The sequence below is a fragment of the Halichoerus grypus genome, chromosome 3 (assembly GCF_964656455.1).
Source record: "Halichoerus grypus chromosome 3, mHalGry1.hap1.1, whole genome shotgun sequence".
In the NCBI taxonomy this organism is placed as follows: Eukaryota; Metazoa; Chordata; class Mammalia; order Carnivora; family Phocidae; genus Halichoerus; species Halichoerus grypus.
In genome coordinates, this window is record NC_135714.1 from 42606012 (window position 1) to 42627566 (window position 21555).

Sequence of the window (21555 nt, forward strand, 5' to 3'; positions counted from 1 at the left end):
TTGTTACTATTTGCTCCCACATCTGCTTCTTTGCTGGATTCAGCTCCGGTCTTGATATCCAAGCATATTCTTCTTGGAAACCCTGGCCCCTAAGAGGGACTCAGGGAACATTTGCTGGATGGAATGGAATGATATTTTAAAGAAGAGATGGGATACCAAATGCATGTGTGATTGACAACCAGTAGTATGTTCTGACGGCATTCAGGGTGGGTTTACGTAGTTAGAAGAAACTAAGAAAGAAATCAACTCTAGACCTCTTAGAGGAGCAAAACTATAATATTTTACTTGGCTATTTTCTAGTTGACTATTTACTTGTATTATTTGTTCATTTAACCACTGCTTATTTAAGGCCTCCTATCATGTTCTAGATACCAGGGATCCCGCTGCAAAGGAAAATAGAAAAAAGTCCCTGGCTTCATGGAACTTCTATCTTAGAACTCAGACCCTCGTAGTTAGGGAGGGTTCTGGGTTCACTTCCTAGCTTCATCACGCACTAGCTGTGTGACCTTGGGGAAGTTACTTAAACTTCCTGTGCCTCAGTTTCCTCATCTGTGGCATGAACGTCAATAACAGTGCCTACCTCAGAGGACTGTGGCAAAGATAAATCAATACACGTGAAGCACTTTGAATAACGCCCTGCATACGGTACCCACTTACCCCATGTTATTCATACCTAATGACTCATTGTACAGCTGAGAAAACAGATACAGACTCCACACTGGGTTGTTGTTCAGATCTCTCACTCAGGTGCCCCCTGAACAAATTAGCCTGTAAACACCTGTGTGCGCCGCCTGGCTTTCCTGTCTGCACCTTCCACCTGGAGCTCACCCTCCATCCCACTCCCGCTCCGTACCTCGGTCTCACCCTTTTCCTTGAGTAACACTTACTTGTCCTTAAGGTCTTAGCTTAGGGTGGTTCTGCCCAGGGAAGCCCATGAATCAGAGCCATTTGAATGAAATGAAGGCGGGGTTCCCGTGGATTGTCCATTGAGAGGAATAGATTAACGTTATATTTAGAGATGAATTCTTCGGTTGAGCTTTCCACCTTGCATCCATCTCAGTGCTCAACCTCATGTTCTCCAGACACAGTCAGAGGGAAATTCTGGGCAGTCTTAGCAGGACTGGAAATCATCTCTCTTGAGTACTCAGCTCAGGGTCCTGTCACTTCCAACCTGCGCATCTGTGAGCAAGTGAGCTAGTTTCCCCGTCTTAGCTTTATCGTCTGCAGAGTGGGAGCTGGGGGCACAAATAACTGCTTTGTGAAGTCACGGTGAAGGTTAAATGGGACAGTTATGCAAAGCTTTTAGTCCAGTGCCTGGAATTGAGTTTTGGTTTTTTTTGTTTTGTTTTATAATATTTTGAAGAGGTGTTTTCTTTTCTCTTTCTTTTTTTTTTTTTTAAATTTTATTTATTTATGAGAGAGAGAAAGAGAGAGAAAGAAAAAAAATGAGCAAGGGAAGGGGCAGAGGGAGAGGGAGAAGCAGATTCCCTGCCGAGCAGGAAGCCTGCCATGGGGCTTGATGCCTGGACCCCAGGATCATGAACTGAAGGCAGCCATGTAACCAACTGAGCCACCCAGGCGCCCCCAGTGCCTGGAATTTAGTAAGCATTCAATCCATGACCACAATTCTTATCCATTATTATTTAATATTTTTCGGTGAGTCCAGTTGCTACCCTGGTATTCCCTTGACTCCATGGGATGGGATTTTAATGCCAACTCTGGAAAGGGGTGAGCACTGCAGCAAATACGCTCCTTCATATGAATTTCTTCCTTACCTATTACAAAAGACTTTACAAAACAAATCTACTGCACTCTACCCCAAATTCCTTTCTTTTTCCTGTCAATAAACATTTTTTGGGGATATTGGTAGAGATTGGCCAGGTTTACTGTAATAATGATCTCTAAATCTCAGTGGCTTAAAACACGCAAGGTTTACTTCTTGTTTATGTTATGTACCCATTGAGGGTTGGCAAGTGGGCTCTGCTCACTGAAGTCACTAAGTGGGGACGGGGCAGTCATTACCTGAAACAATGCTGTTGCCCCTGGCCAGAGGGAAAATAGACCTGTAGATGGTTTCAGACCAGCAAATAAGTGCTGAAATTCAGCCCGGAAGTGCCACAGTGCTGAGTACTGAGTCTACCCCCTGAGCACACTTGTCACCTGCCCGACCCATACCCAAGGGAGCTGGTGGTGCAGCTCCAGGAGGGAGAGAATTGCAGGGCAATTCCAGGAAAGCCATATTTGACCAGGGTGACAGCCGCAGGATACCGACTCTGGGCCAAGCACGGGGCTAGCCCCCAGAGAAAGTAGGATGATCCGTAAGCTATGACCTTTGTGACCTTGGTCCCCAGACCTACAGTCTGGCAGAAGAGATAAGGGACAGCAGAGGGCAGAATGAAGCAGATGCTACTTCTGAGCTTCCAGCAGCACGCCACTGAGCCCGGAGGACGAGTGGACTGATTAATTCCCACAGCACTGCTTTAGACACTGAAGAAATTCATTACCAGGGGCCTGGCGGGGACCATAAAGATGTTATTTGGGAGATGAGAACGAGGGTAGTAATAGCTCATCATTTTTAAAGTTCTAGTGCAGGCTGTCATCATCAACATCCCCCCCCCCCCCCATTTATTTAAACATCGATCTGTCTGCGTGATGGGCCAAGCAAGCAGCAGACACACGCGGTCCTGTCCTGGTAGAGAGCTTGGGAAGCAGGAAGCCTCAGGTAGACGGAGCACAGCATGGAAGGGAGTGAGATGCCCTGGAACCCGCTCCCATTCTGTCCCATCCATGCTCTGGCCTCATTCACAGTTGCTAGGCACTCATTTGGTGCAAGAAGACAGGGAAGGCAACATGGGGAGACCGAGAAAGCTTTGGAAGCCTGGGCCCTGCCCTCAAGGTGCTTAAAATATATTTAGAGAGATAGGACAAATGAGATGCCAGGAAATATTGCAATTGAAATAGGGTAGAGATTAGTGCCTGAATGAGTGGTCCGGACCTGTTCTATAACATCTGGGAGAGAAGGAAGCCTCCCCTGCCATGGAAGGTCCAGGAGCACAAATGGAAGAGGTGGACTCCCTTTACCCTGGGGATGAGTAGGTGTTTGTTGGAGGAAAGGGATGGCATGGGAAATGGTGTATGTGTACAAAGGCAGTCAGGAAGGATGGTGAAAGGTCCAGGCAGAGCTTAGCTAGCTGAAGGGCTTTATGTGGCGGAGCCTTTATTAGAAAGAAAAGGAGATGGGAAGCATAGTGTAGTTTCCAGGGGTAGATTTATCCACAGGGCAGCGAGGGCTCTTGGAAACGGTGTGACATGTATTAGTGTATGCTGTCTTCACACCGACTCTCGGAGGCTAGCGGGTGTGTCCATCAGGAGACCGAGGCTCGGAGGTCACCTGGTAATAGGCAGAGCTGGGGGTCACGCTTAGGACTGTCTAGCATTAAACCTCATGCCCCTTCTATCACACTATACTGGGTGTCCGTGAGGACTGTGGCGTAGGGACCTGACCAGCTTACAGAATGTATCAAGTAGATGAAGCAAACTGTGGCATAGGAGATGGATGTGGGGAGAGAGGCTGGTGGCATGGAGACTGATAAAGAGGCAAATATAAAAATGAAAAATTTGGTGAGGGCTTGAATTGAGATAATGATGAAGGAAATGGGTGTTGCCATGAACTGTAGGGAAGTCACAAGAAATTGACAAATTGGGGAGATGGTGACTTTGATTGTAAACACACTGAACCAGTTTGTTACTCGGTGTTATGAGACCGGATTCATAGAGTTAGAAGTACAAACGCTGTGTGACCTCAGGCAGCTACTTCATCTCCATGAGCCTCAGTTTCCCCTCCATCAAGACTGCTGTAAGGATTAGGTGATGAAATGCATGCAAATCATTGAACACTGTCTAAGAAAGAGTCAGAGCACCTGATTAGTGGCAGCTGACACTTTATTAGAGAGAAGGGTCGGAACTTGGGAATGTGCCTTTTCTAAGAGTTATCTTCCTTGGCTGGGAATTCCAGTGGAGACTCGCCTTGTGGCCCCTGGAAACTCTGCCTACAGCTTCCATTATAACACTTTGTCTGATGAATCCTCTTGGGTTTGCCCATTTGGATAGTGCACCTGCCCTTCTGCATCCCTACCTCCACGATGGAGGAGCCTGGCCTGCCCTGTGTGGTGAGCATGGAATCTCCAGGTTTCCCAAAAGAGGCGGACATGGCACCCACCTTCCTAGTCCCCTGTTCTTATGGAGCTGTTAGGCCTCCTCTCTATTTCACCACATTACACCTTCTTTACATGGAGTCACTGCATGTTCCATACCAAGTGAGTGTTTGAAAGAAGAGACCCTCAAACCCCAACCATCATCCCACAAGGTCACATAAACACGATCTGTTCTTATCATACAACAATATTATCTGCTGCCAGAGAATTTCATTAACAAACTTGGATGTGCAACAAAAAAAAGTCCTCACACTAGGCAGGCAGTCAAATTCTACATCTTAAAAGCCCCAATGAATTACGTACATAGTAACCAGGTTTGTCCTCATAAAAGTCATTCTGCTACCCTCAAACTCATCATAAAAAGATCTATATTAAAAATCAGCATCATGATGTCCATAAAAGATTGAAGCAAAAAAACAATGTAGCACTGAGTCTGATTCTCACAGGGCCTAAGGCAACCCTCTCCTGAGGCGGGCTCCCATGAATGTCAGGGTAGCTGAAGTCAGCTAGTTATTTAATAAAGCCAAGGAGTACCAGAAACCATATATTTGTGTATAACTCTGGAAACTGACAGACAATGAGAAAAGCATAGCTGAAGGTGAACCGGTCCTTTTTTTTTAATTTTATTTATTTATTTGAGAGAGAGTGAGTGAGAGAGAGGAAGCTGGGGGGAGAGGCAGAGGCAGAAGCAGGCTCCCCGCTGAGCAAGGAGCCTGATGTAGGGCTTGATCCCAGGACCCTGAGATCATGACCTGAGCCAAAGGCAGACGTTCAACCGACTGAGCCACCCAGGTGCCCCTGAAGGTTAACTGTTCTGTTAGCACTTTCTTCACCCACCACCTTAGCCCAAACAGGTCTTGTGGGATCTAAGTACTACTAGCTTTGATATTGATTTTATCCACATGTCTGCATCATTTCTTCAAAATCAAACATTGTTGCCTGTGACGTTTCTTTCTTTCCTTTCCCCTTCATTATAAGCTGCTCTGGGTTTCTGTCCCCAGGCCTTGGAGAGGTCTTGTAAGTCAGCAAATCCACATTGAGTAAGTTGATAACTTCCCTCCTGGAAGTGTCTCTTGACCTCTGAACTGGCTCACTTTGAGAAGAGATTCTGGAAAACCTGCCCAGGGGCCCTCTGTCGCTGGCAGAGGCAGGTGGCAAGACCTCAAGGATGTCACTTGCAGAGTTGTGCAAACAAGGGTGGTGGACACGATGACCTGACATGCTCCCTGCAGAAGTCTCAGCCTGGTGGGACATGAAGTCTAGAACATACTGGTGACCCATCTAGTGATAGAGGAAGACATTTGGGTGTAGATGGTCACATTGATCTGTTAGATATCAAAGCTCAACTTCAAAAGGCCTCAATTCCCTAATCTATGAAACGGGGATAACAAAATAAGGATGAAATGAGATTATTTGTAAGTTACAAAACAACAACAACAACAACAACAACAACAACAACAACAACAACAGCAACAAAACCCAAAAAACTTCTCTTCCCTTTTGAGGATCGCCTGGACCCACCTGCCTTTTGGATTGGTGGGACAGACATCTTTCTTTTCTTTCTTTTTTTTTTTTTTTTTAAGATTTTATTTATTTATTTGATAGAGAACACAAGCAGGGGGAGCGGCAGGGAGAGGGAGAAGCAGGCTCCCCGAGGAGCAGGGAGCCCGACATGGGCCTCCACTCCAGGACTCTGGGATCACAACTGAACCAAAGGCAGATGCTCAACTGACTGAGCCACCCAGGTGCCCCAACACCTTTTTATTCTAGTCCCCTGTCACCCCCTCTTCTGGGTCCCTCAGTGCTGCTTGCTTCCTTTCCTGCCCCTCCTTGCTCTTCCTGAAGTTGAGAAGATGTCTGTGTGCAGAGTTTGGATTAAGACCCTCAGCTCTGGGGGCCAATGAGCCTGGACTGAACCCCTTCACTCCATGGGGCCTGTCATCATGGAGGAGCTGGACCTGCTGCTCTAGAGAACAACAGAGGTGGGAAGGAGGCGCGCCCCCAGAGTTCCTTGGGAAGGGAAGGCCTCCTCCATGCTGCCCTACCACCAACAGCTTTGCTGTACACTTGCCCCTAAAACAAAAAGGCCCCCCTCTTCCTTCTTTAAGCCAAGGCAGTAGTGGGCTTGGCAAGGGCACAATTGAGGCTCTGATATGGGGAGGCTGAGGGCTACTGAAAAAATGGGTGATTTATTCCTTCAATGTTGGGAGCTGTTTCAGGAGGAGGAGGAGGCCTGTACCTCAGAGTCACTAGGAAGGCCATTTATGCAAACTTTGGTTTCTGGAGTAGTTCCTATGTGCCACAGAACAGAGTTCACACCAATTCCCCCCACCTCCTGGCTCACCTTCTGAGCCCTGGTCTCAGGCCTGGGCTGACCATACCTACCCTCTCCTTCCTGACAGCTGGCAGGGACGAAGCCATGCCTCCATGCTGGCTACAGCCTCCTCTCCAGCCTGTAGGAGCAGGGAGGAGGTCTTCCTGGATGAGGCATCCATACACACTCTAGGTCACATGGGATAGTGAGGGAGATCTCTCTTTTAAAGTTCCATCTTAGTTTATGGACATTACTCAGACCAACAAGGAGAAAAAGACACTGGTCCTTTCATCCCTACCCTTACCCTAGCACAGGGAACCACCCCCATGGTGTCCATGACTGTGTCACAGGCACTCCTCCTTGTCCTGCGGCCCCTCATCCCTGCTCCCCTCTGTGTAGGCCCATGTGGTTCAATGGCCACATCAGTTTGGGTTGAGGATTCACAGCCCTTCCCTTCTGAGCATTTCCATCAAGTGCTGCCATTGACCCTCAAACAGGGAAATGGTAGAGGGTAACTCTGCCTTCTGACTTGCTCATGGGGCCATGGGAAACTCCATAATGTTTGGATTAAAATGCTGGGTTACAGTGAGTGGAAACAGGACAAAATATTTGGATTTGAGATTACCAAAGAAAATCTATTACCTGGAGCTGCCAGAGCATTTCCCTTAACCTGACTACTTTCCCAGGGGGGTTTTCTGAGTTATCTGTGGGAACTGGGCTTCCAGAACAAGGACAGGGGAGCTCATATTTTTTCCTTGTCACTTTTACCCATAGTTATTGTCACCCTAGTCAGATTAGAATGAGGGAGAAGCCAAGACAAGGGGAGAAAATTAGCTGGGCCATGAGGCGGGGTTCTATTTTCCCTTGGGCATCAAAGGGGGCCCTCATCCTCTTCTCTCTCCAGGATCCCCTCCACACTTTTATTTTCATCCTGTCTGACTTCTGACCATCACAGTCTTCCAAGGCATGCTCTAAAGCTAAGAATACAAGGGAAGGAGAGAAGAAAAGAAAACTTTACACTGACCTTGAAAGATCACATTCTGAGATTTGAAGAGAGAGTGCTAAGATATCCCTGTTAACTAATTTCAATGGGAATTTATGTATACCTTATCCACTTCCTAAGATGTTATTGGCAGTTTCCAACAAAAGATGCAGATATAAGAGAGCAAAATTCAATTATTTAATTAGAATTCAGTGAGATGCAGATATGGGCCAGGTCCTGGAGGTGTGGGGGCTGGGGGGGGGGGGGGTTCAGCCAGTGCAGAGAGCAGGGGCTTTGGAATAGTTCACAGCTGTGTAAATTGGACAAGTTATTTAATATTTTTGAGCATCAGTTTCCTCTTCTGTAAAGCAGAGTCAATACCCATAGTACCTCCCTCACACGACTGTTGTATGAATTCAAGTGTTTGTGAAGTGTTTGACAACAGCCATTAAATGAGTACTTAATACACAGTAACTATTGCTATGATTATTTCTGCACCAGGAAATAATGGTGGGGACACTGTCCCTGCTCTGCAGGAGACAGAGGGGTGGGGAAAGCCTTGGGGTGTCTGGGGTAGAGTATGCAGGGTGCCAAGTGAGTAGGCTAGGAACTGGGGGAAGAAGGAAGCTCAGCGGCACAAGGCCTCACTTTGGATTTACCCTCTGGGTAATGAAAAGCCACTGAGACCCTGAGCTACATGGCTGCTTAAAAAGATTCCTCTTTCTGAAGTGTAATCATTAGTTCATAGTAACGTGGAGCGGGGATGGAAGTAGGAAGAGACGGGAGGTCATCATGGGCCTGCTGTTAAGACATGAGGTAGAGGGGCACCTGGGTGGCTCAGTCGTTAAGCGTTTGCCTTCAGGTCAGGTTGTGGTTCCAGGGTCCTGGGATCGAGCCCTGCATTGGGCTCCCTGCTCCACGGGAAGCCTGCTTCTCCCTTTCCCACTCTCCCTGCTTGTGTTCCCTGTCTTGCTGTGTATCTCTCTGTCAAATAAATAGGTAAAATCTTTGAAAAAAAAAAAAAGACATGAGGTAGAGATGAAAATAACCTTCATTAGGGTGGTGGCAGTGGGGAGGGCATGTCGGAGACAGATTCCCAGGCTTCTGGCTTGCATTACTTAGGATGTTCCCCTAGAATGGCAGCTCCACGAGAGCAGGGGTCTTGGGTTTCTATGATGATGTATCCCAAGCACCTAGAACAGTGCCTGGCACACAGGAAGCGCTCCATAAGTATTTGTTGAATGAGTGAGTAGATGGAGACTTGGGTGAAGACTCAGACTTGAGAGGGGAAGGAGAGATACAGGAGATAGAGCCGAGGGATGGGGAAAGGTAAAAACCACATGAAAAAGGAGGAGACAGCAAAGGGCGTTCTGCTATAGCCTCTGAGAAGCAGCTCCAAGAAAGGAGGAGTGGTACCAGCTGCTACAGGGGCTTTGGGTAGGATGAGGTTCACAACGGGCTCCTTGATCGGGCTCCTTGATCGGGCAGCTGGGACATCAAGGCAGCGAGCCTTATGGGCAGTAGGGATGGACGCTGGATCCCAGCCTCCATCCCCTTCCTTGGTGACCAACAGAAGGGCTTGCTGACCATTTCCACTTCTTTTTCTCAAATAATTAGCAAGTGATTCCAAATAACTTTAATTAAATGTAAAACCAAGTGGCATATTCATGCAATACTCAGGAGTGACTTTTTTCCCAATTTATAATGTCCTTGCTCAGCAATAATGTCACCAATTTAAAAATCAGATGAAAAAATAGAAATGTTCAAGTTCTAATAATATTGTTCACTTTCCTACTTTGCTTTCATGTGATATTTTAGGTTATTCCTGTAGCTGTTAATAGTGCTCTAATCTACACAATTTGGGAGCAAGTTGTCACCTTGGAGAACTTTAACTTGGGTGCGTTCTTGCCTCTGTGTCTAGGAAAACTTCATGTTCTTAAATGTCATTTTCTGAACTTCAGATATGCAGCCTTGGAGTGGAACTCCAATGCAATGATTTCTTTTTACAGCCACGATTAGGTTTGTCCAAATCATTTGGTCAGCTTGGACAGTTGTATTAAAATCTTTTTAAAAATGACAGAAACCAGAACCTGCTATCTAAAGTATACATCCTTTCCTGTTGTTTTGGAAAGTCAATGGCATATACTTTAGACGTAAGACCCTCCTTTTCAGTACTGTTACATATAGATAGTCAAGAGCTGGTTATGCATTCTTCTATAAACTCGGCCTTCCATAGCTCAGCCGCTCGGTAGAGCCTCAGCCCCAAGGAAGGGTGCCTGGTTTTGCACTCTTGCCTTGCCTAGCAGTTGATGGATATAGCGCAGTATTCCTGTTCATGTAAATATTTTAAGTTGGAAAAAACCCTTTTGTTATTTTTCTCCTTGCCTAAGAAATATCTTCCATGAACTCTTCCCATAACAGAGCCGTACTCTGACTTCAGTTAATTCTGCCCCGGGTGACAAGGAAATGGCTTCTTGGCACTGTTGGTTTTCCACAACTGTTTTAAAAACGATGAGAGAATATGCAGAGCCGCACCACTTTTAGGCAAATAGAAAAGTTCCTCATTTTCTATAAACTGTTCATCTTTTCTCCTTGCCAGTTCCGGATGTGGAAAAAATTAACAATAGCATTAATAAGGAAGCCAAAATATCCATCACACTATTAACCTCAGAGAGTCCAACTTCTTTGAAAGTTTCTCATTTTCTCCCCATTGTGGTGCGGTACAACCTGTAATCTGGATTTTTATCCAAGAATTGCTTCTTCTAGGAAGGCTTTTTTTTTTTTTTTAAGATTTTATTTATTTGAGAGAGAACGCGCATGCGCACACATGAGCACGAGGGGAGAGGCAGAGTAGCTGCTGAGCAGGGAGCTGAATAGGGAGCTCCATCCCAGGACCCTGGGATCATGACCTGAGCCAAAGGCAGATGCTTAACCAACTGAGCCACCCAGGTGCCCCCTAGGAAGGCTTTTGTGACTAATTGCAGCCCCCAGGGTCTCTTCCTGCAGTGTGTGTGTGCGCACACGTGCGTGCTCTCATGTGCCTCTATGCGTTTATGCTTTTGTATTATTTTCTATTTGCTTTCGGATATTTGTCTTTCCCATCCCCTTCATTAATCTACAAAATATTCCAGAATGAGGATTATGTATTTTCTTTTTCTTTTGTTTGCTGTTTCAAAGTATCCAGCCAGAAATTAGGCATCAAAGAAATGTTTAATCAGCACTCATGCATGAAATGCTGTTAGGACAGAAAACTAGATGCCAGGATCTGGGGTCATACCCCTTCCTCCTGACTAGTACATTTTGCTCTGTGATTATTACCCTGGGTTCCCTCACAGATCCATGAACCCTCGGAAACTGTACCAAAATTTTAGTGAAACTGTGCTTGTGTGTCTGCCTGTGCACTTTTGGGGGCAAGGTCTTTAGCCATCGTCAGATTAAAGGGGTCCAAGATCCTCAAAGTCTTGAAGAATGAGCTTCCTCCCTCCCCTCGGTGCTGGCAAATGGACAATGCAAGGACTGAGTGCTTTTCCAGAACCAGTCGAGTCTTCCAGACATGAAGAATTTTACCCTTTAAAAGCCTTAGGGAAGAGATAGAGTTGGGGAAGAAGGGTTCTGAGGTGGCCAGAGATCAAAGGCCAATTTCACTGGGAGACTCTGGGGTCCTAGTATCTCCTCCATAGTTGTCAAATGTAACCCAAACATGCAGCGTTTTTGGCACTGGCCTTCCCCCTCTCTCTACCACCAAGCTCTTGCCACTATTGGCTTTTTCTGGCTATATCACAGTTTGAATCCTGATAATAATGCTTTCCTTAATATATTCTGGACATTAACTGCTGACATGGAAGTAAACCCTTAGGAAGAAGAGGAATTAGAAGAAGGGGGGAAGAAAGAGAAAGATACAAGAACATAAAGATAGAATATGAAACCGGCCCCCAAATATAGAAGAGATTATGACAATTTCACGGGGAGCTTCCCATGTCACTTAGAGGGAAAATGGTTTGCTAACCTGGACACAGAAAGAAGAGTGATTTTAAGTGCATGCTTCAAATAAATTAGTTCATTAGTACCAATATTTCTAATGAACACTTAGGACTGGTATGAGACTTCTCCGCTGACTCCATTAGGAAACTGACTGAGTGTGCAATTTGAGTGGGATTACAGAGAGAGAAGTTGAGAGATCTGTGATTTAGAAGGTGGGCAGCTTTTCTCCAGTAGGTTTGAATGTCCTCTAACTTTATGAAAATAGGGCTTCCCAAGCTCAGCTGCAGAGCAGCCTCTGGTGAAGAGAGGCAGACTCGGGTCCTTCAGTGAGTGGCTGGCGCATAGGAAATTTACACTGGTGGTTCACTCATTGCCATGGCAACCACTCGAATGCAGAGGAGTACATTTGTTCATTTTTACAATTTTTCTATTATTTATATTGAGGTATCTTTGAGAGGATAATACATTTCTGGGGAAAAGGCAGAAAAGCTATCCCTGAGACAAAAAAGACGATTAACCACAGGTGCCCCAAATTGGAAATACGTGTTTGCTCATCACAAGGGGCCCCATCTCTTCCCACAGAGCCTCCAGGGAGGTCCTCAATGCCCAGTGGGATTTTGTGCTGTACACAAAACAGGTAAATTGGCAGGACTCACATATCAGACCCGGTCCTCGGCAATCTGCAGATATTTCTTCTCCTTTGCCAGATCTGTTTCTTTTTGATTCAGGGCTTTCTCCACAGTGCCTGGTTCATTATACTTAATTACCTAGAATATGTCACCACATGCACACGTAAGGTGGCTTTTAAAAAACTCACCTGAGAAAACTTCTTGTTTGACTCTGAAAACATAATGCAAAATCTAGGCTTAAAGTGTAATGGATTTTGTTTTTCACAAATCTAGCAAAATAAATGAATAAATAGATAAGCAAACGCATAAGCAAGCAAATAAACAAATCCCCAAACCCTTTAATATGTAATGGGGATAATTTGATATGCTTCTAATTTTTGCTGGTTTGATCCCAGGGATTTAGAGTAAAAGGTGTAGGAATCGAGGCAGTTCCTATGGAGAAATGAAGAGAGAAGTTTCCAATCCTGTGAGCAGAGATATATGGTGAAAGATATTTAAGAGCCTCGAATATTACATAGTCTTATGTCATATATATATAACTGCAAATATAATCACAATTGAATACATATATAAAATGTATTACATATGTAGTACATACATGCTAGAACCAACTTAAAATTCCACAAATGGGAAATTGGTTTATTATGGTTTATACAAAGCCATTAGCAAGTAAGAATGATGATGTAGGTAAAACTCGTTGATATGGAATAATGCCTAGGATGTATTGAGTTTTTAAAAAAGAAAGGGAGAAAAGAAGAACAGATTAAAAACATGTATCTTATAATCAAATTTTGCTTTAAAAATCAATTTCTTTATATGTCTATGTTTATATTTATACAGAAAAAAATTCAAAAGTAGAGTCACTGAAGTTTTAATAGCCATTCTCTCTGGTGATGGGATTGTATGCAATTTTTCTTGTTTTTTTTTCCCCCTCCTTTGCAGGATGATGAGCAGAATAGTGATATGACTGTAGTTGCATTTTATGATTTATTAATCACCTGTTATGTGTCAGGCAATGTATCATATGCTGGGGATACAAAGGCAAATGAGAGAGCTGGCTCCTGTTCTCTTGGAACTTGTGTTTTATGACTGCCCAGATCAGCCAGAGTTCTTACCTGCAAAGAGCACAACCGTTTTGCCTAGTTGAAGTGGAAATGCGATTTATGAAAGGATGTTGATTACTGCTCAGAATTGTTAAGAGATCTGGAGAAACCGATTCAAGGCTAAGCCTACACAACGATGCCCCAAACCATATCCCAGAGCTGCCCTGAGAAGGTGCTACCTTTGCTGTTGTTGCAGTTGGCAAACAGGAAGCGAAAGGAACCTGACTGCATCTCTTGGTCCTCCAGCACCAAGGCTGCGCTTACACCAAGAACTTGTCTTTGTAACTCCTGCAACTCTTGAAAGCTGGACACACAGACCTCTCCAGGACACACTCCTACACCAGCAAAGATGGATGTGGATCGTCAGAGCCTGGGTCACATATTTGCATCCTGGTTGCTCAGGAGGCTGGAATTTGGGGTTTTGAACTCATGTGTATGACAACGGGGGAAATTGTCATTGACAAGCACATTGACAAGCTGACTTCATAATGTGGGAATTTCTGCTATTAGAATCTTTCTAAATGATGATAGCAGCCAGGGGTCTGACAAAGGTGCTCATGGATCATTAATTGTAATCAGGACTTTTGAAATTACATGTAATGGAAACCCAGTTCCAACTAGGCTAAGAAAAAGAGGAAATGATTAACTCCCACAACTACAAAGTCGAGGTTCATGCTGGCTTCTTGTGGTTGGATGAAGGGACTCAAATGATGTCATAAGGTATTAGTCTCTCTTTCTTGTCAGATTCTTTTATGTGAAGATCATGATGGTCCTTAAGATTCATACACACCACCTTAGAATCATGAGCAGACATAGAACATTTCTCCAGGCATGAAGGACTTTGGCTCAGTTTGGATCACATGCCCATCCTTGAACCAGTCATGTGCCAGGGACTAGGGCTAGGGGTGTGATGGTGTCAGTTGCACTCCCAAACATATAGCATAGGTTCCCCATGGATACAAGGTATGTCCTGGCTCTACCACTTACTAGTTGTATCATATCAGGAAGTCACTTAATTTCTCAGAACCTCAGTTTTCTCATCTTTAAAATGGAAATAATAATATTGTCTACTTCACAGGGTTGTTATAAGGGTTAAAAGAATTCCTATTTGTAAAGCACAGGAAAAATGTCATGTAATTAGTGGTATGTAAGTGTTTGCTATTATAATTCTGTTTGAGGAAGAGAGAGAAAATGATAGGCAGGTGAAACTCATACATTTCTACTGCATCCTAGATCAGGTAAGATGTGAATCTGGAATTTAAAAAAAGGTCTTGGCTAGAGTCTGCTGAATACAGGAGTTGTCTCAATTGTAGTGCTCAAAAAAGAGAGTGGAGCATGTGACCTCCCGAGGGAGAAGGTGTGGAGGGGAAGGAAAATGAGTAGGGATAGGACATAGCTCCATAAGTGGATGAAACTTCCAACACTGATGTTTCTCACATCATGCCCTATTCAACAGAAATGCAATCTGCCAGTGTTAAACATGCTCTTTTGTGCATCACATTCCTACCTTGTGTCTAAGTCCTTCTTGAGATTCTTCTGAACTCTATACACTTTAAGGATTTTAAAAAGATAACAGATCATTTGACCACATTAAAGTGAAAGATTTTAGTTCAAATAAAGCAAACTATTGAGAAAGTTAACATATGGATGACAGACTGAAAATAAACACAATGTCTGAAACCGACAGGGATTAATATCCAGAACATGAGGAACCCCTAAAATTGGAAAAAAGCAAAAGGATGTGAATAGAAAGGAGAGTTTTCTTATCCTAGAGATACCCACAAAGAAGTCCATAATGTAATCTATGTAAGAATATTCTTAGGGGTGCCTGGGTGGCTCAGTTGGTTGAGCATCTGGTTGTGATCTCAGGGTTGTGGGATTGAGCCTGGCATCAGGCTCTGCGCTGGGTGTAGAGCCTGCTTGAGATTCCCTCTCTCTGTCTCCCTGTGTCCCCCACCCTCTCTCCCTCTTTAAAAGAGAAAAAAAAGAACATTCCTAGAAGTGATGTTATAATAGCACAAATTTGCAAGTAACCTAGTTATTCATGAGTAGGGTTATAGATACTCCAGAATACTACACAGTAAACAAAAGCTATGACTAGATGTACAAACAACAATATGAATAGATCCTAAAGACATAATGTTGAGTAAAAAAATAAGAAATAAAAATGAGATCTTTAAGTCAATATCTCTTGGTAAATAAGAAACGCAATACATAAAACAACTCTATGAATTTAGCAAGGATATAAGCCTGTTTAAAGACTCAACTATATTAGAGTGGATGGTTTTGGGGGAAGGGGAATGGAGAGAGAAGAGAATTGAAAAGAAAAATAAATGGAAAAAAAAGTCCTCTTTCCTTTCCATTATCTCCTCAAAGAGAGAGTATATATATTATATATATATGTATATATATATATATATATATATATATATATATATATATATGGGAATTTGTCAAATTGCAATCAATTCAAAGTCTGAAACCTAGCTGAAGTAATATTTTTGGGTACAGAGTAGTTTTATATGTGGCTGTGAAACCTGGAAGTTAATTAGTATATCCCATTGTCTCTTTCTTCAAATTATATCTGGAGTCTACTTACTTGTTTACACCTCCACTGCTACCACCTTGTTCTAATTCATCATCTTTTCTCGCCATAACTAATGCAGTTGTCTCCAGACCAGCTTCCCTGCCTTGTCATGCCCCACTCCAGCCTTCCCACCCCCAATCAAATCTCCAAACAGAAGTGATTGTTAAGTACTTAATTCAGATCATATCAACTGTTCAACTGAAGACCTGTCCATGATTTCCCATTTAACAGAATACAGCCCTCTATCTGTAGGTCTACAGGGCTCTCCATGATCCGGCTCTCCCACTCCCCCAGCATACCTGCAGGACCCCAAATCCTGTCTCAGAGCCTTTGCCCTTGCCACTTCCTCTGCATAGAACCCTAATTCCTGCTCAAGGTCATCTCATCAGAGAGGACTTCCCTGACCACCTGCTCTAAAATAGCAAATCCCCTTTGCTCCTTCCAGATCTATCCCTGTTTTCTTTTTCTTCATGACATTTATCACCACCCAACAGAGTATTTGTGGCCAGATGCCCCTACCCCACTAGAAAGAAAGTGCCTCAAGAATAGGGATGTCTTTTGAGATCTTTCTCAATTTTCAGGGCACTCAATAAATACTAGCTGAGAAGATAAAGGAATGAATGAAATAGGAGGGAGAGAGAGAGACAGAGACAGGAAGACAAAGAAAGACACAGAGGAGAGAACTGTTGGTGCTGCCATGCTTGAAGTAAGAATAGTTTTGTAGAGTAATCTTTCACTCTTTTCCTTCCCCCTCCAGACTTCCTCCCTTGCTTTCTGTCAAGGTGTTGGGATTGACCAAGAAACAGCTGTAATATGGAGTGTAGGTTTCTTCTGACTTTGCTCAGGAAGGGCCACCTCCCCATGACATGGGAGAACTGCAAATACTTCCTTATTTTTCCCAGCCCTGGGAAGAACTTGTGCATCTCAGGAAGCTAAGTACTTTTTCAGACAGGTATAGACAACTCTGTAAACAGACATCTTCCGCCCCGCCCCACCCCAATTTAAAGGCACATGTCCATTGTAGAACATTTAGAAAGCACAGACAAGCAAAAAGTAGAAATTACAAATATCCAGTAACTTTGGTATCCTGAGATAGCTTCTGATAATATTTTGATTTATTCCCTTGCAATTTACTTTTCTGCACATTTTCACTCCTACACGTTTACACCCACCTTAAAAAGAAAAATGAGATAAAAAAAATGACACTTTGTGAGAATGGCATTTTACCTCTGTGGGTTTTCTTCCAAAAAACATAACCCGAGTCTAATCATGAGTAAAACATCAGTGGTTTGTTTTGTTTTGTTTTTTTGAGGGACATCCTACAAAATATCTAGCCAGTACTCCTCCAAACTTTGAAGATCATCAAAAAGAAGGGAAGTTTGAGAAACTGCCACAGCTAAGAGGAGCCTAAGGAGATATGATGACTTAGTAATATGCAGAATACAGAAAGGACATTAGAGGAAATCTGGGCAAAATATTAATCAGTTAGTAGTAATATATTAAGGGGCATCTGGGTGGCTCAATCAGTTAAGTGTCTGCCTTCAGCTCAGGTCATGATCCCAGGGTCCTGGGATGGAGCCCCACATTGGACTCCCTGCTCAGTGGGGAACCTGCTTCTCCCTTTCCCTCTGCTGCTCCCCCTGCTTGTGCTCTCTCGTGCTCACTCTCTCTCAAATAAATAATCTTAAAAAATAATAACATATTAATACTAGTTCATTAATTGTGACAAATGTACCAAGAGATGTCAGATGTAAATAATAGGGTAAACTGTGTGGGTGGGTGGGCGGGGGAGCATATAAGAATTCTCTGTACTATCCTCACAATTTTTTTGTGAATCTAAAACTTCTGAAGTTAAGTTTATTTTAAAGGTGGCCCTTGAAATATTACCCCTCAGATACATTAATTCCCTACCTAGGGGGAAACAAAAGGATTGCTTCTGGAAATATCTCAAGTTTAGTAGACTCCTTCAGCAACAGCACCCCCTCCGCTGCCCACCTTCCCAGTCACCGTTGAGTGAGGCAGGTAGATGGAGCTCATTGTTTCTGGCAGAGGGAAACCCTGAGGTGTGTAATTAGCTCTCTATCAGATAGGGCCTGGAGGATTTATATGTTTTGTCATGTTTAGGTTTCAGCTTGGAGCTCAGTCAGGTTATTTTAAGATCCTTGGCCTTTACAGGAAAAGGGAAGCATGGAAAACACATCCATTTTTATAAAACCACATGTCTAACAAAAATGATTTACATGGAAGTGAGCAACTGAACAAGACTTGGAAGCCAGCAGTCCTGTTCAGAAAACTGCGTGGAATTTCCTTGTTTTAAGAAAATCTTTTTCCATAGTCTATGACAAGAAGGATAGTTTTCCTCTCATTTCTTCCCCTGAGAAGGGTGGAATTGGATCCATTTTGAAATCTATCCACCACAACAGGATATAACAAATAATACATGTGTATTTAATCTATATGTAACTGTTTTTAATATATATTATTTTATATAAATAACATTATATAAAGAGAAATCTAACACAATAGGAGCTAACATACAATGTGTATATAGAACATATTGGCATGCGGATACACATTGTATGTTAGCTCATCTTATGGGTTCGATCTCTCTCTTTCAAGCATCAGAAAAATTCCATAGAACAAACACCCCTGCACTCATCACACAATTTAAGATCAAGGATATAAGATAATATGAGATCACAATATAAGATCCATATCTTTGAATTCTCCTCTGTACTTCTTCCTAATCACATCGCTTACCGTTTCGCTGGAGGTAAACCCTGTCCTGAATTTTGTATTTCTTATTCTCTTATTTTCCTTACAGTTATTACCTGACAAAAATACATTTCTGAACAATATATTTTTAGTTTTGCATATTTTAAAATTGATATTAATGGAATTGGACTGAAGGAATGCTTCCATGACTTGTTTTTTGCACTCAACAGTATGGGCATTTTTAATATATGTTTATTTGCTACTTAAGTGTCCTCTCCTGTGAATTATCTTTTTATACCTTCTCTCTACTTTTCTATTGGGTCGTTTGCCATTTTCTTATTAAATTTGAGGAGTTTTAAAGTATTTACATGCTGGATATTAATCACTTGTTGGCTATATTATGGCAAGTACGTGTCCTATTTGTAGCTTACATTTAAGCCTTCTTTATGGTCATTTAGTTTTATCAAATACATCAAAATTTTTCTTTATAGTTTGTGTTTTTTGTGCCTTGTTTAAGAAAGTCTTCCCTACTTCAGAACCTTAAGATAGTCCCTATTATTTTCTTGGAAAAGATTTAAAGTTTTTAGACTCGTGTTTATGTGCTTGTTCCAACTAAAATCCACTTTTGTGTAGGATGAGAGAAATAGTGCCATTTCATTTTTTTTTTTTTGAAAATATTTCTCTGCTGTCTTCTGATTTTTAGTGCTGCTGTTGAGAAGTCAATGTTCAGTCTAACCCTTCCTTTCCATATAATACATCTTTTTTCTCTTAAAGGATCTTTTCTTTATTATTGTGATCTGGAGTTTCATCATGATGTGCCCAGGCTTGGGTTTCTTTGCTTGTGACTTGCTCGGCTTCCTGAATCTGAGTGTTTGTGTCTTTCATCGATTCTGGAGAATTCTTGCCTAACAGTTCTTTAACATTACTTCTTCCCAATTTTCTTTTTATTCTCCTCTGACATCTTATTAGATGTACTTTAGCCCCTGTGTCTACGTTGCAGGTATTTCAAACTGCTATATAGTTTGCTTCTCTGTACTGCATTCTTGGCAATTACTTTAGATCTATCTTCTGGTTCCCTAATTATCTTGTCAACTCTACCTGATGTGTTATATAATATGTCCACTGAGTTTCTAATTTTATTTAGTATACTTTTTCTTTTAGAAGTCCTATCTGGCTTTTCTTCATACTTGCCTGCTCATTAAAAGAAAACTTCAAACATATCAAACATATCAAAGTAAAAAGAATAGTATATTCTTATGTTCCCATTACCTAGCTTCAACAATGAACAATTCATGGCTGATCTTATTTCCTCTATACCTACTTCCTCTACCCCCTCAGATAATTCTGAAGCAAATCTAAGACATCATATCATTTTACCTGTAATAGTTCAGTATATATTTCTGATACACAAGGATTCTCCAACAATATAATCTTTTTTACCCCCTTAAAAACTCACTGTAATTCCTAATATCAAATACTCATAGTCTTTTAAAAAATACTTTATGGTTCCTTGGTCATATTTTTAATGTTTCTTTTAATGTCCTTGAACATATTACATTTAATTTAAATTTTATATCAAATTTTTCCAATGTGTGTATTCCTGTAGATCTGATACTGTTATGTATTTCTGCTGGCTCTTGCTCATGGTGGTTTGTTTATGTGTTTGTGATTTTTTTTTCTTTTCTTTTTAATGTGAGCTTATGGTCATTGGAATGTTTCTGTGGGAATTCTTTGAGACTTGGATTAAGGTTCATTTCCCCAGAGGTTTGTGATTGCTTCTTCCAGGCACCTTGGGTCATTACTAACCTATAATCATTTTCAGTTTGGATGGGTCAAGCTACCCAAGTAGTGTGAATTTTGACACTAAACCTATGTAATGGTCACCTTGTGCTTAATAATTCTCAGAGGAGCCTTTGTTTTCCAGTGTCGAAGCTGACAGAGGCAAGAGCTCTTACTGTGTTCTTGCCGTGGTATTAATTTAATCTTTCCAGTTGGTTTTCACTGAGGTTGATGACTCTGTAGGCCTGGTTCTATGCAAGGGCCTCAATTTGCTTTCCTAGCTTGCATAAACCACAGGCATTGTCTCCTGTCCCCAGCACATGTGTATAATCCTGTTAAAAACAAAAAAGTCTTTACAGCCATGTATTGGCAGATTTCCTGAAGGTAAAATTTAGCTTTAATGCCCAATTCCTACTCCAGATTTATGCCTTTTTCCTATTGTTATTCTATGAGCATTTCTTTCATTTTTTAAAAAACTCAGCTAAGCATTTGAAATATTATGAAAATTTCATCCAGCATTTAAGGTGTTTCATACTGGGGCTCCTTAGGATATCCATCGTATCACCACATTTCCAGAAAGAGGCATCCAAATTATGCTTTAAACCTCTCTCCCACCCTTTACCCACTGATTGCCTGCTAGAATCTTCAGAGTGTCTCCCAGCTATTCCTGAGACCTTCCCATTCAGGAAACTGCTTGAGGTACTTGTAGGTTCAGATTCTTTACACTCCACACTCTTCTGTTCTGTCTTCCTCATTTGACCATCCCACTTCTACTGCAAATAACCTTTATCAGTTTCTCATTCTGCTTAGTAAAGCTGTCTTTCACTCGTGACCACTGTTGTCACTATTATTTTTGGTCTTGGTATGAGACAGTGTTCTTCCTTTTCTTACTTTATCCTAAATATTGGATTGGCCTTTGTCCTCAATTTTCTAAAGCATGAAAGGTATGAGAGAGAGGATTAGAGCATAGGGATTTACTTAACAACTACTCTCCAGCACCAGACCCATCCTTGGGACTTTTGGTTTACCTACCTCTCTGTATCTCTTTTGCACTGTTGCCAGGTGACAATGGTTGGTGTACTTTCCAACACTCATGATCTGGTGCTTGTGGATGGGGTTTGGAGTCCAGGCTCAAATTCACAGAGTCATAGAGAGAGGAATTTTTGTTCTCTTCTTCCCAGGCCAAGCCCCATCTTTCCAGTCAGCATTTTCCTTTCCAGGAAGGAGTACTCTCTCTTATGGACATTGGAA

The 21555-nt window shown here is 42.4% G+C and overlaps 1 long non-coding RNA gene across 4 annotated transcripts in view; it reads right to left on the bottom strand.

The window, feature by feature from the left end:
- The window catches only part of LOC118552927 (uncharacterized), a 56388-nt gene that overhangs the window by 17100 nt on the left and 17733 nt on the right, over nucleotides 1-21555 (bottom strand). The window contains exon 4 of one of the 4 annotated variants that reach the window (XR_013446142.1): nucleotides 4837-5495. The exons of 2 other annotated variants lie outside the window; for them this stretch is intronic. This is a non-coding gene — a long non-coding RNA (uncharacterized LOC118552927). Of the gene's footprint in view, nucleotides 1-4836; nucleotides 5496-20046; nucleotides 20637-21555 lie in introns of those variants that run through there. One more of the 4 variants, XR_004925740.2, reaches the window with a different exon arrangement.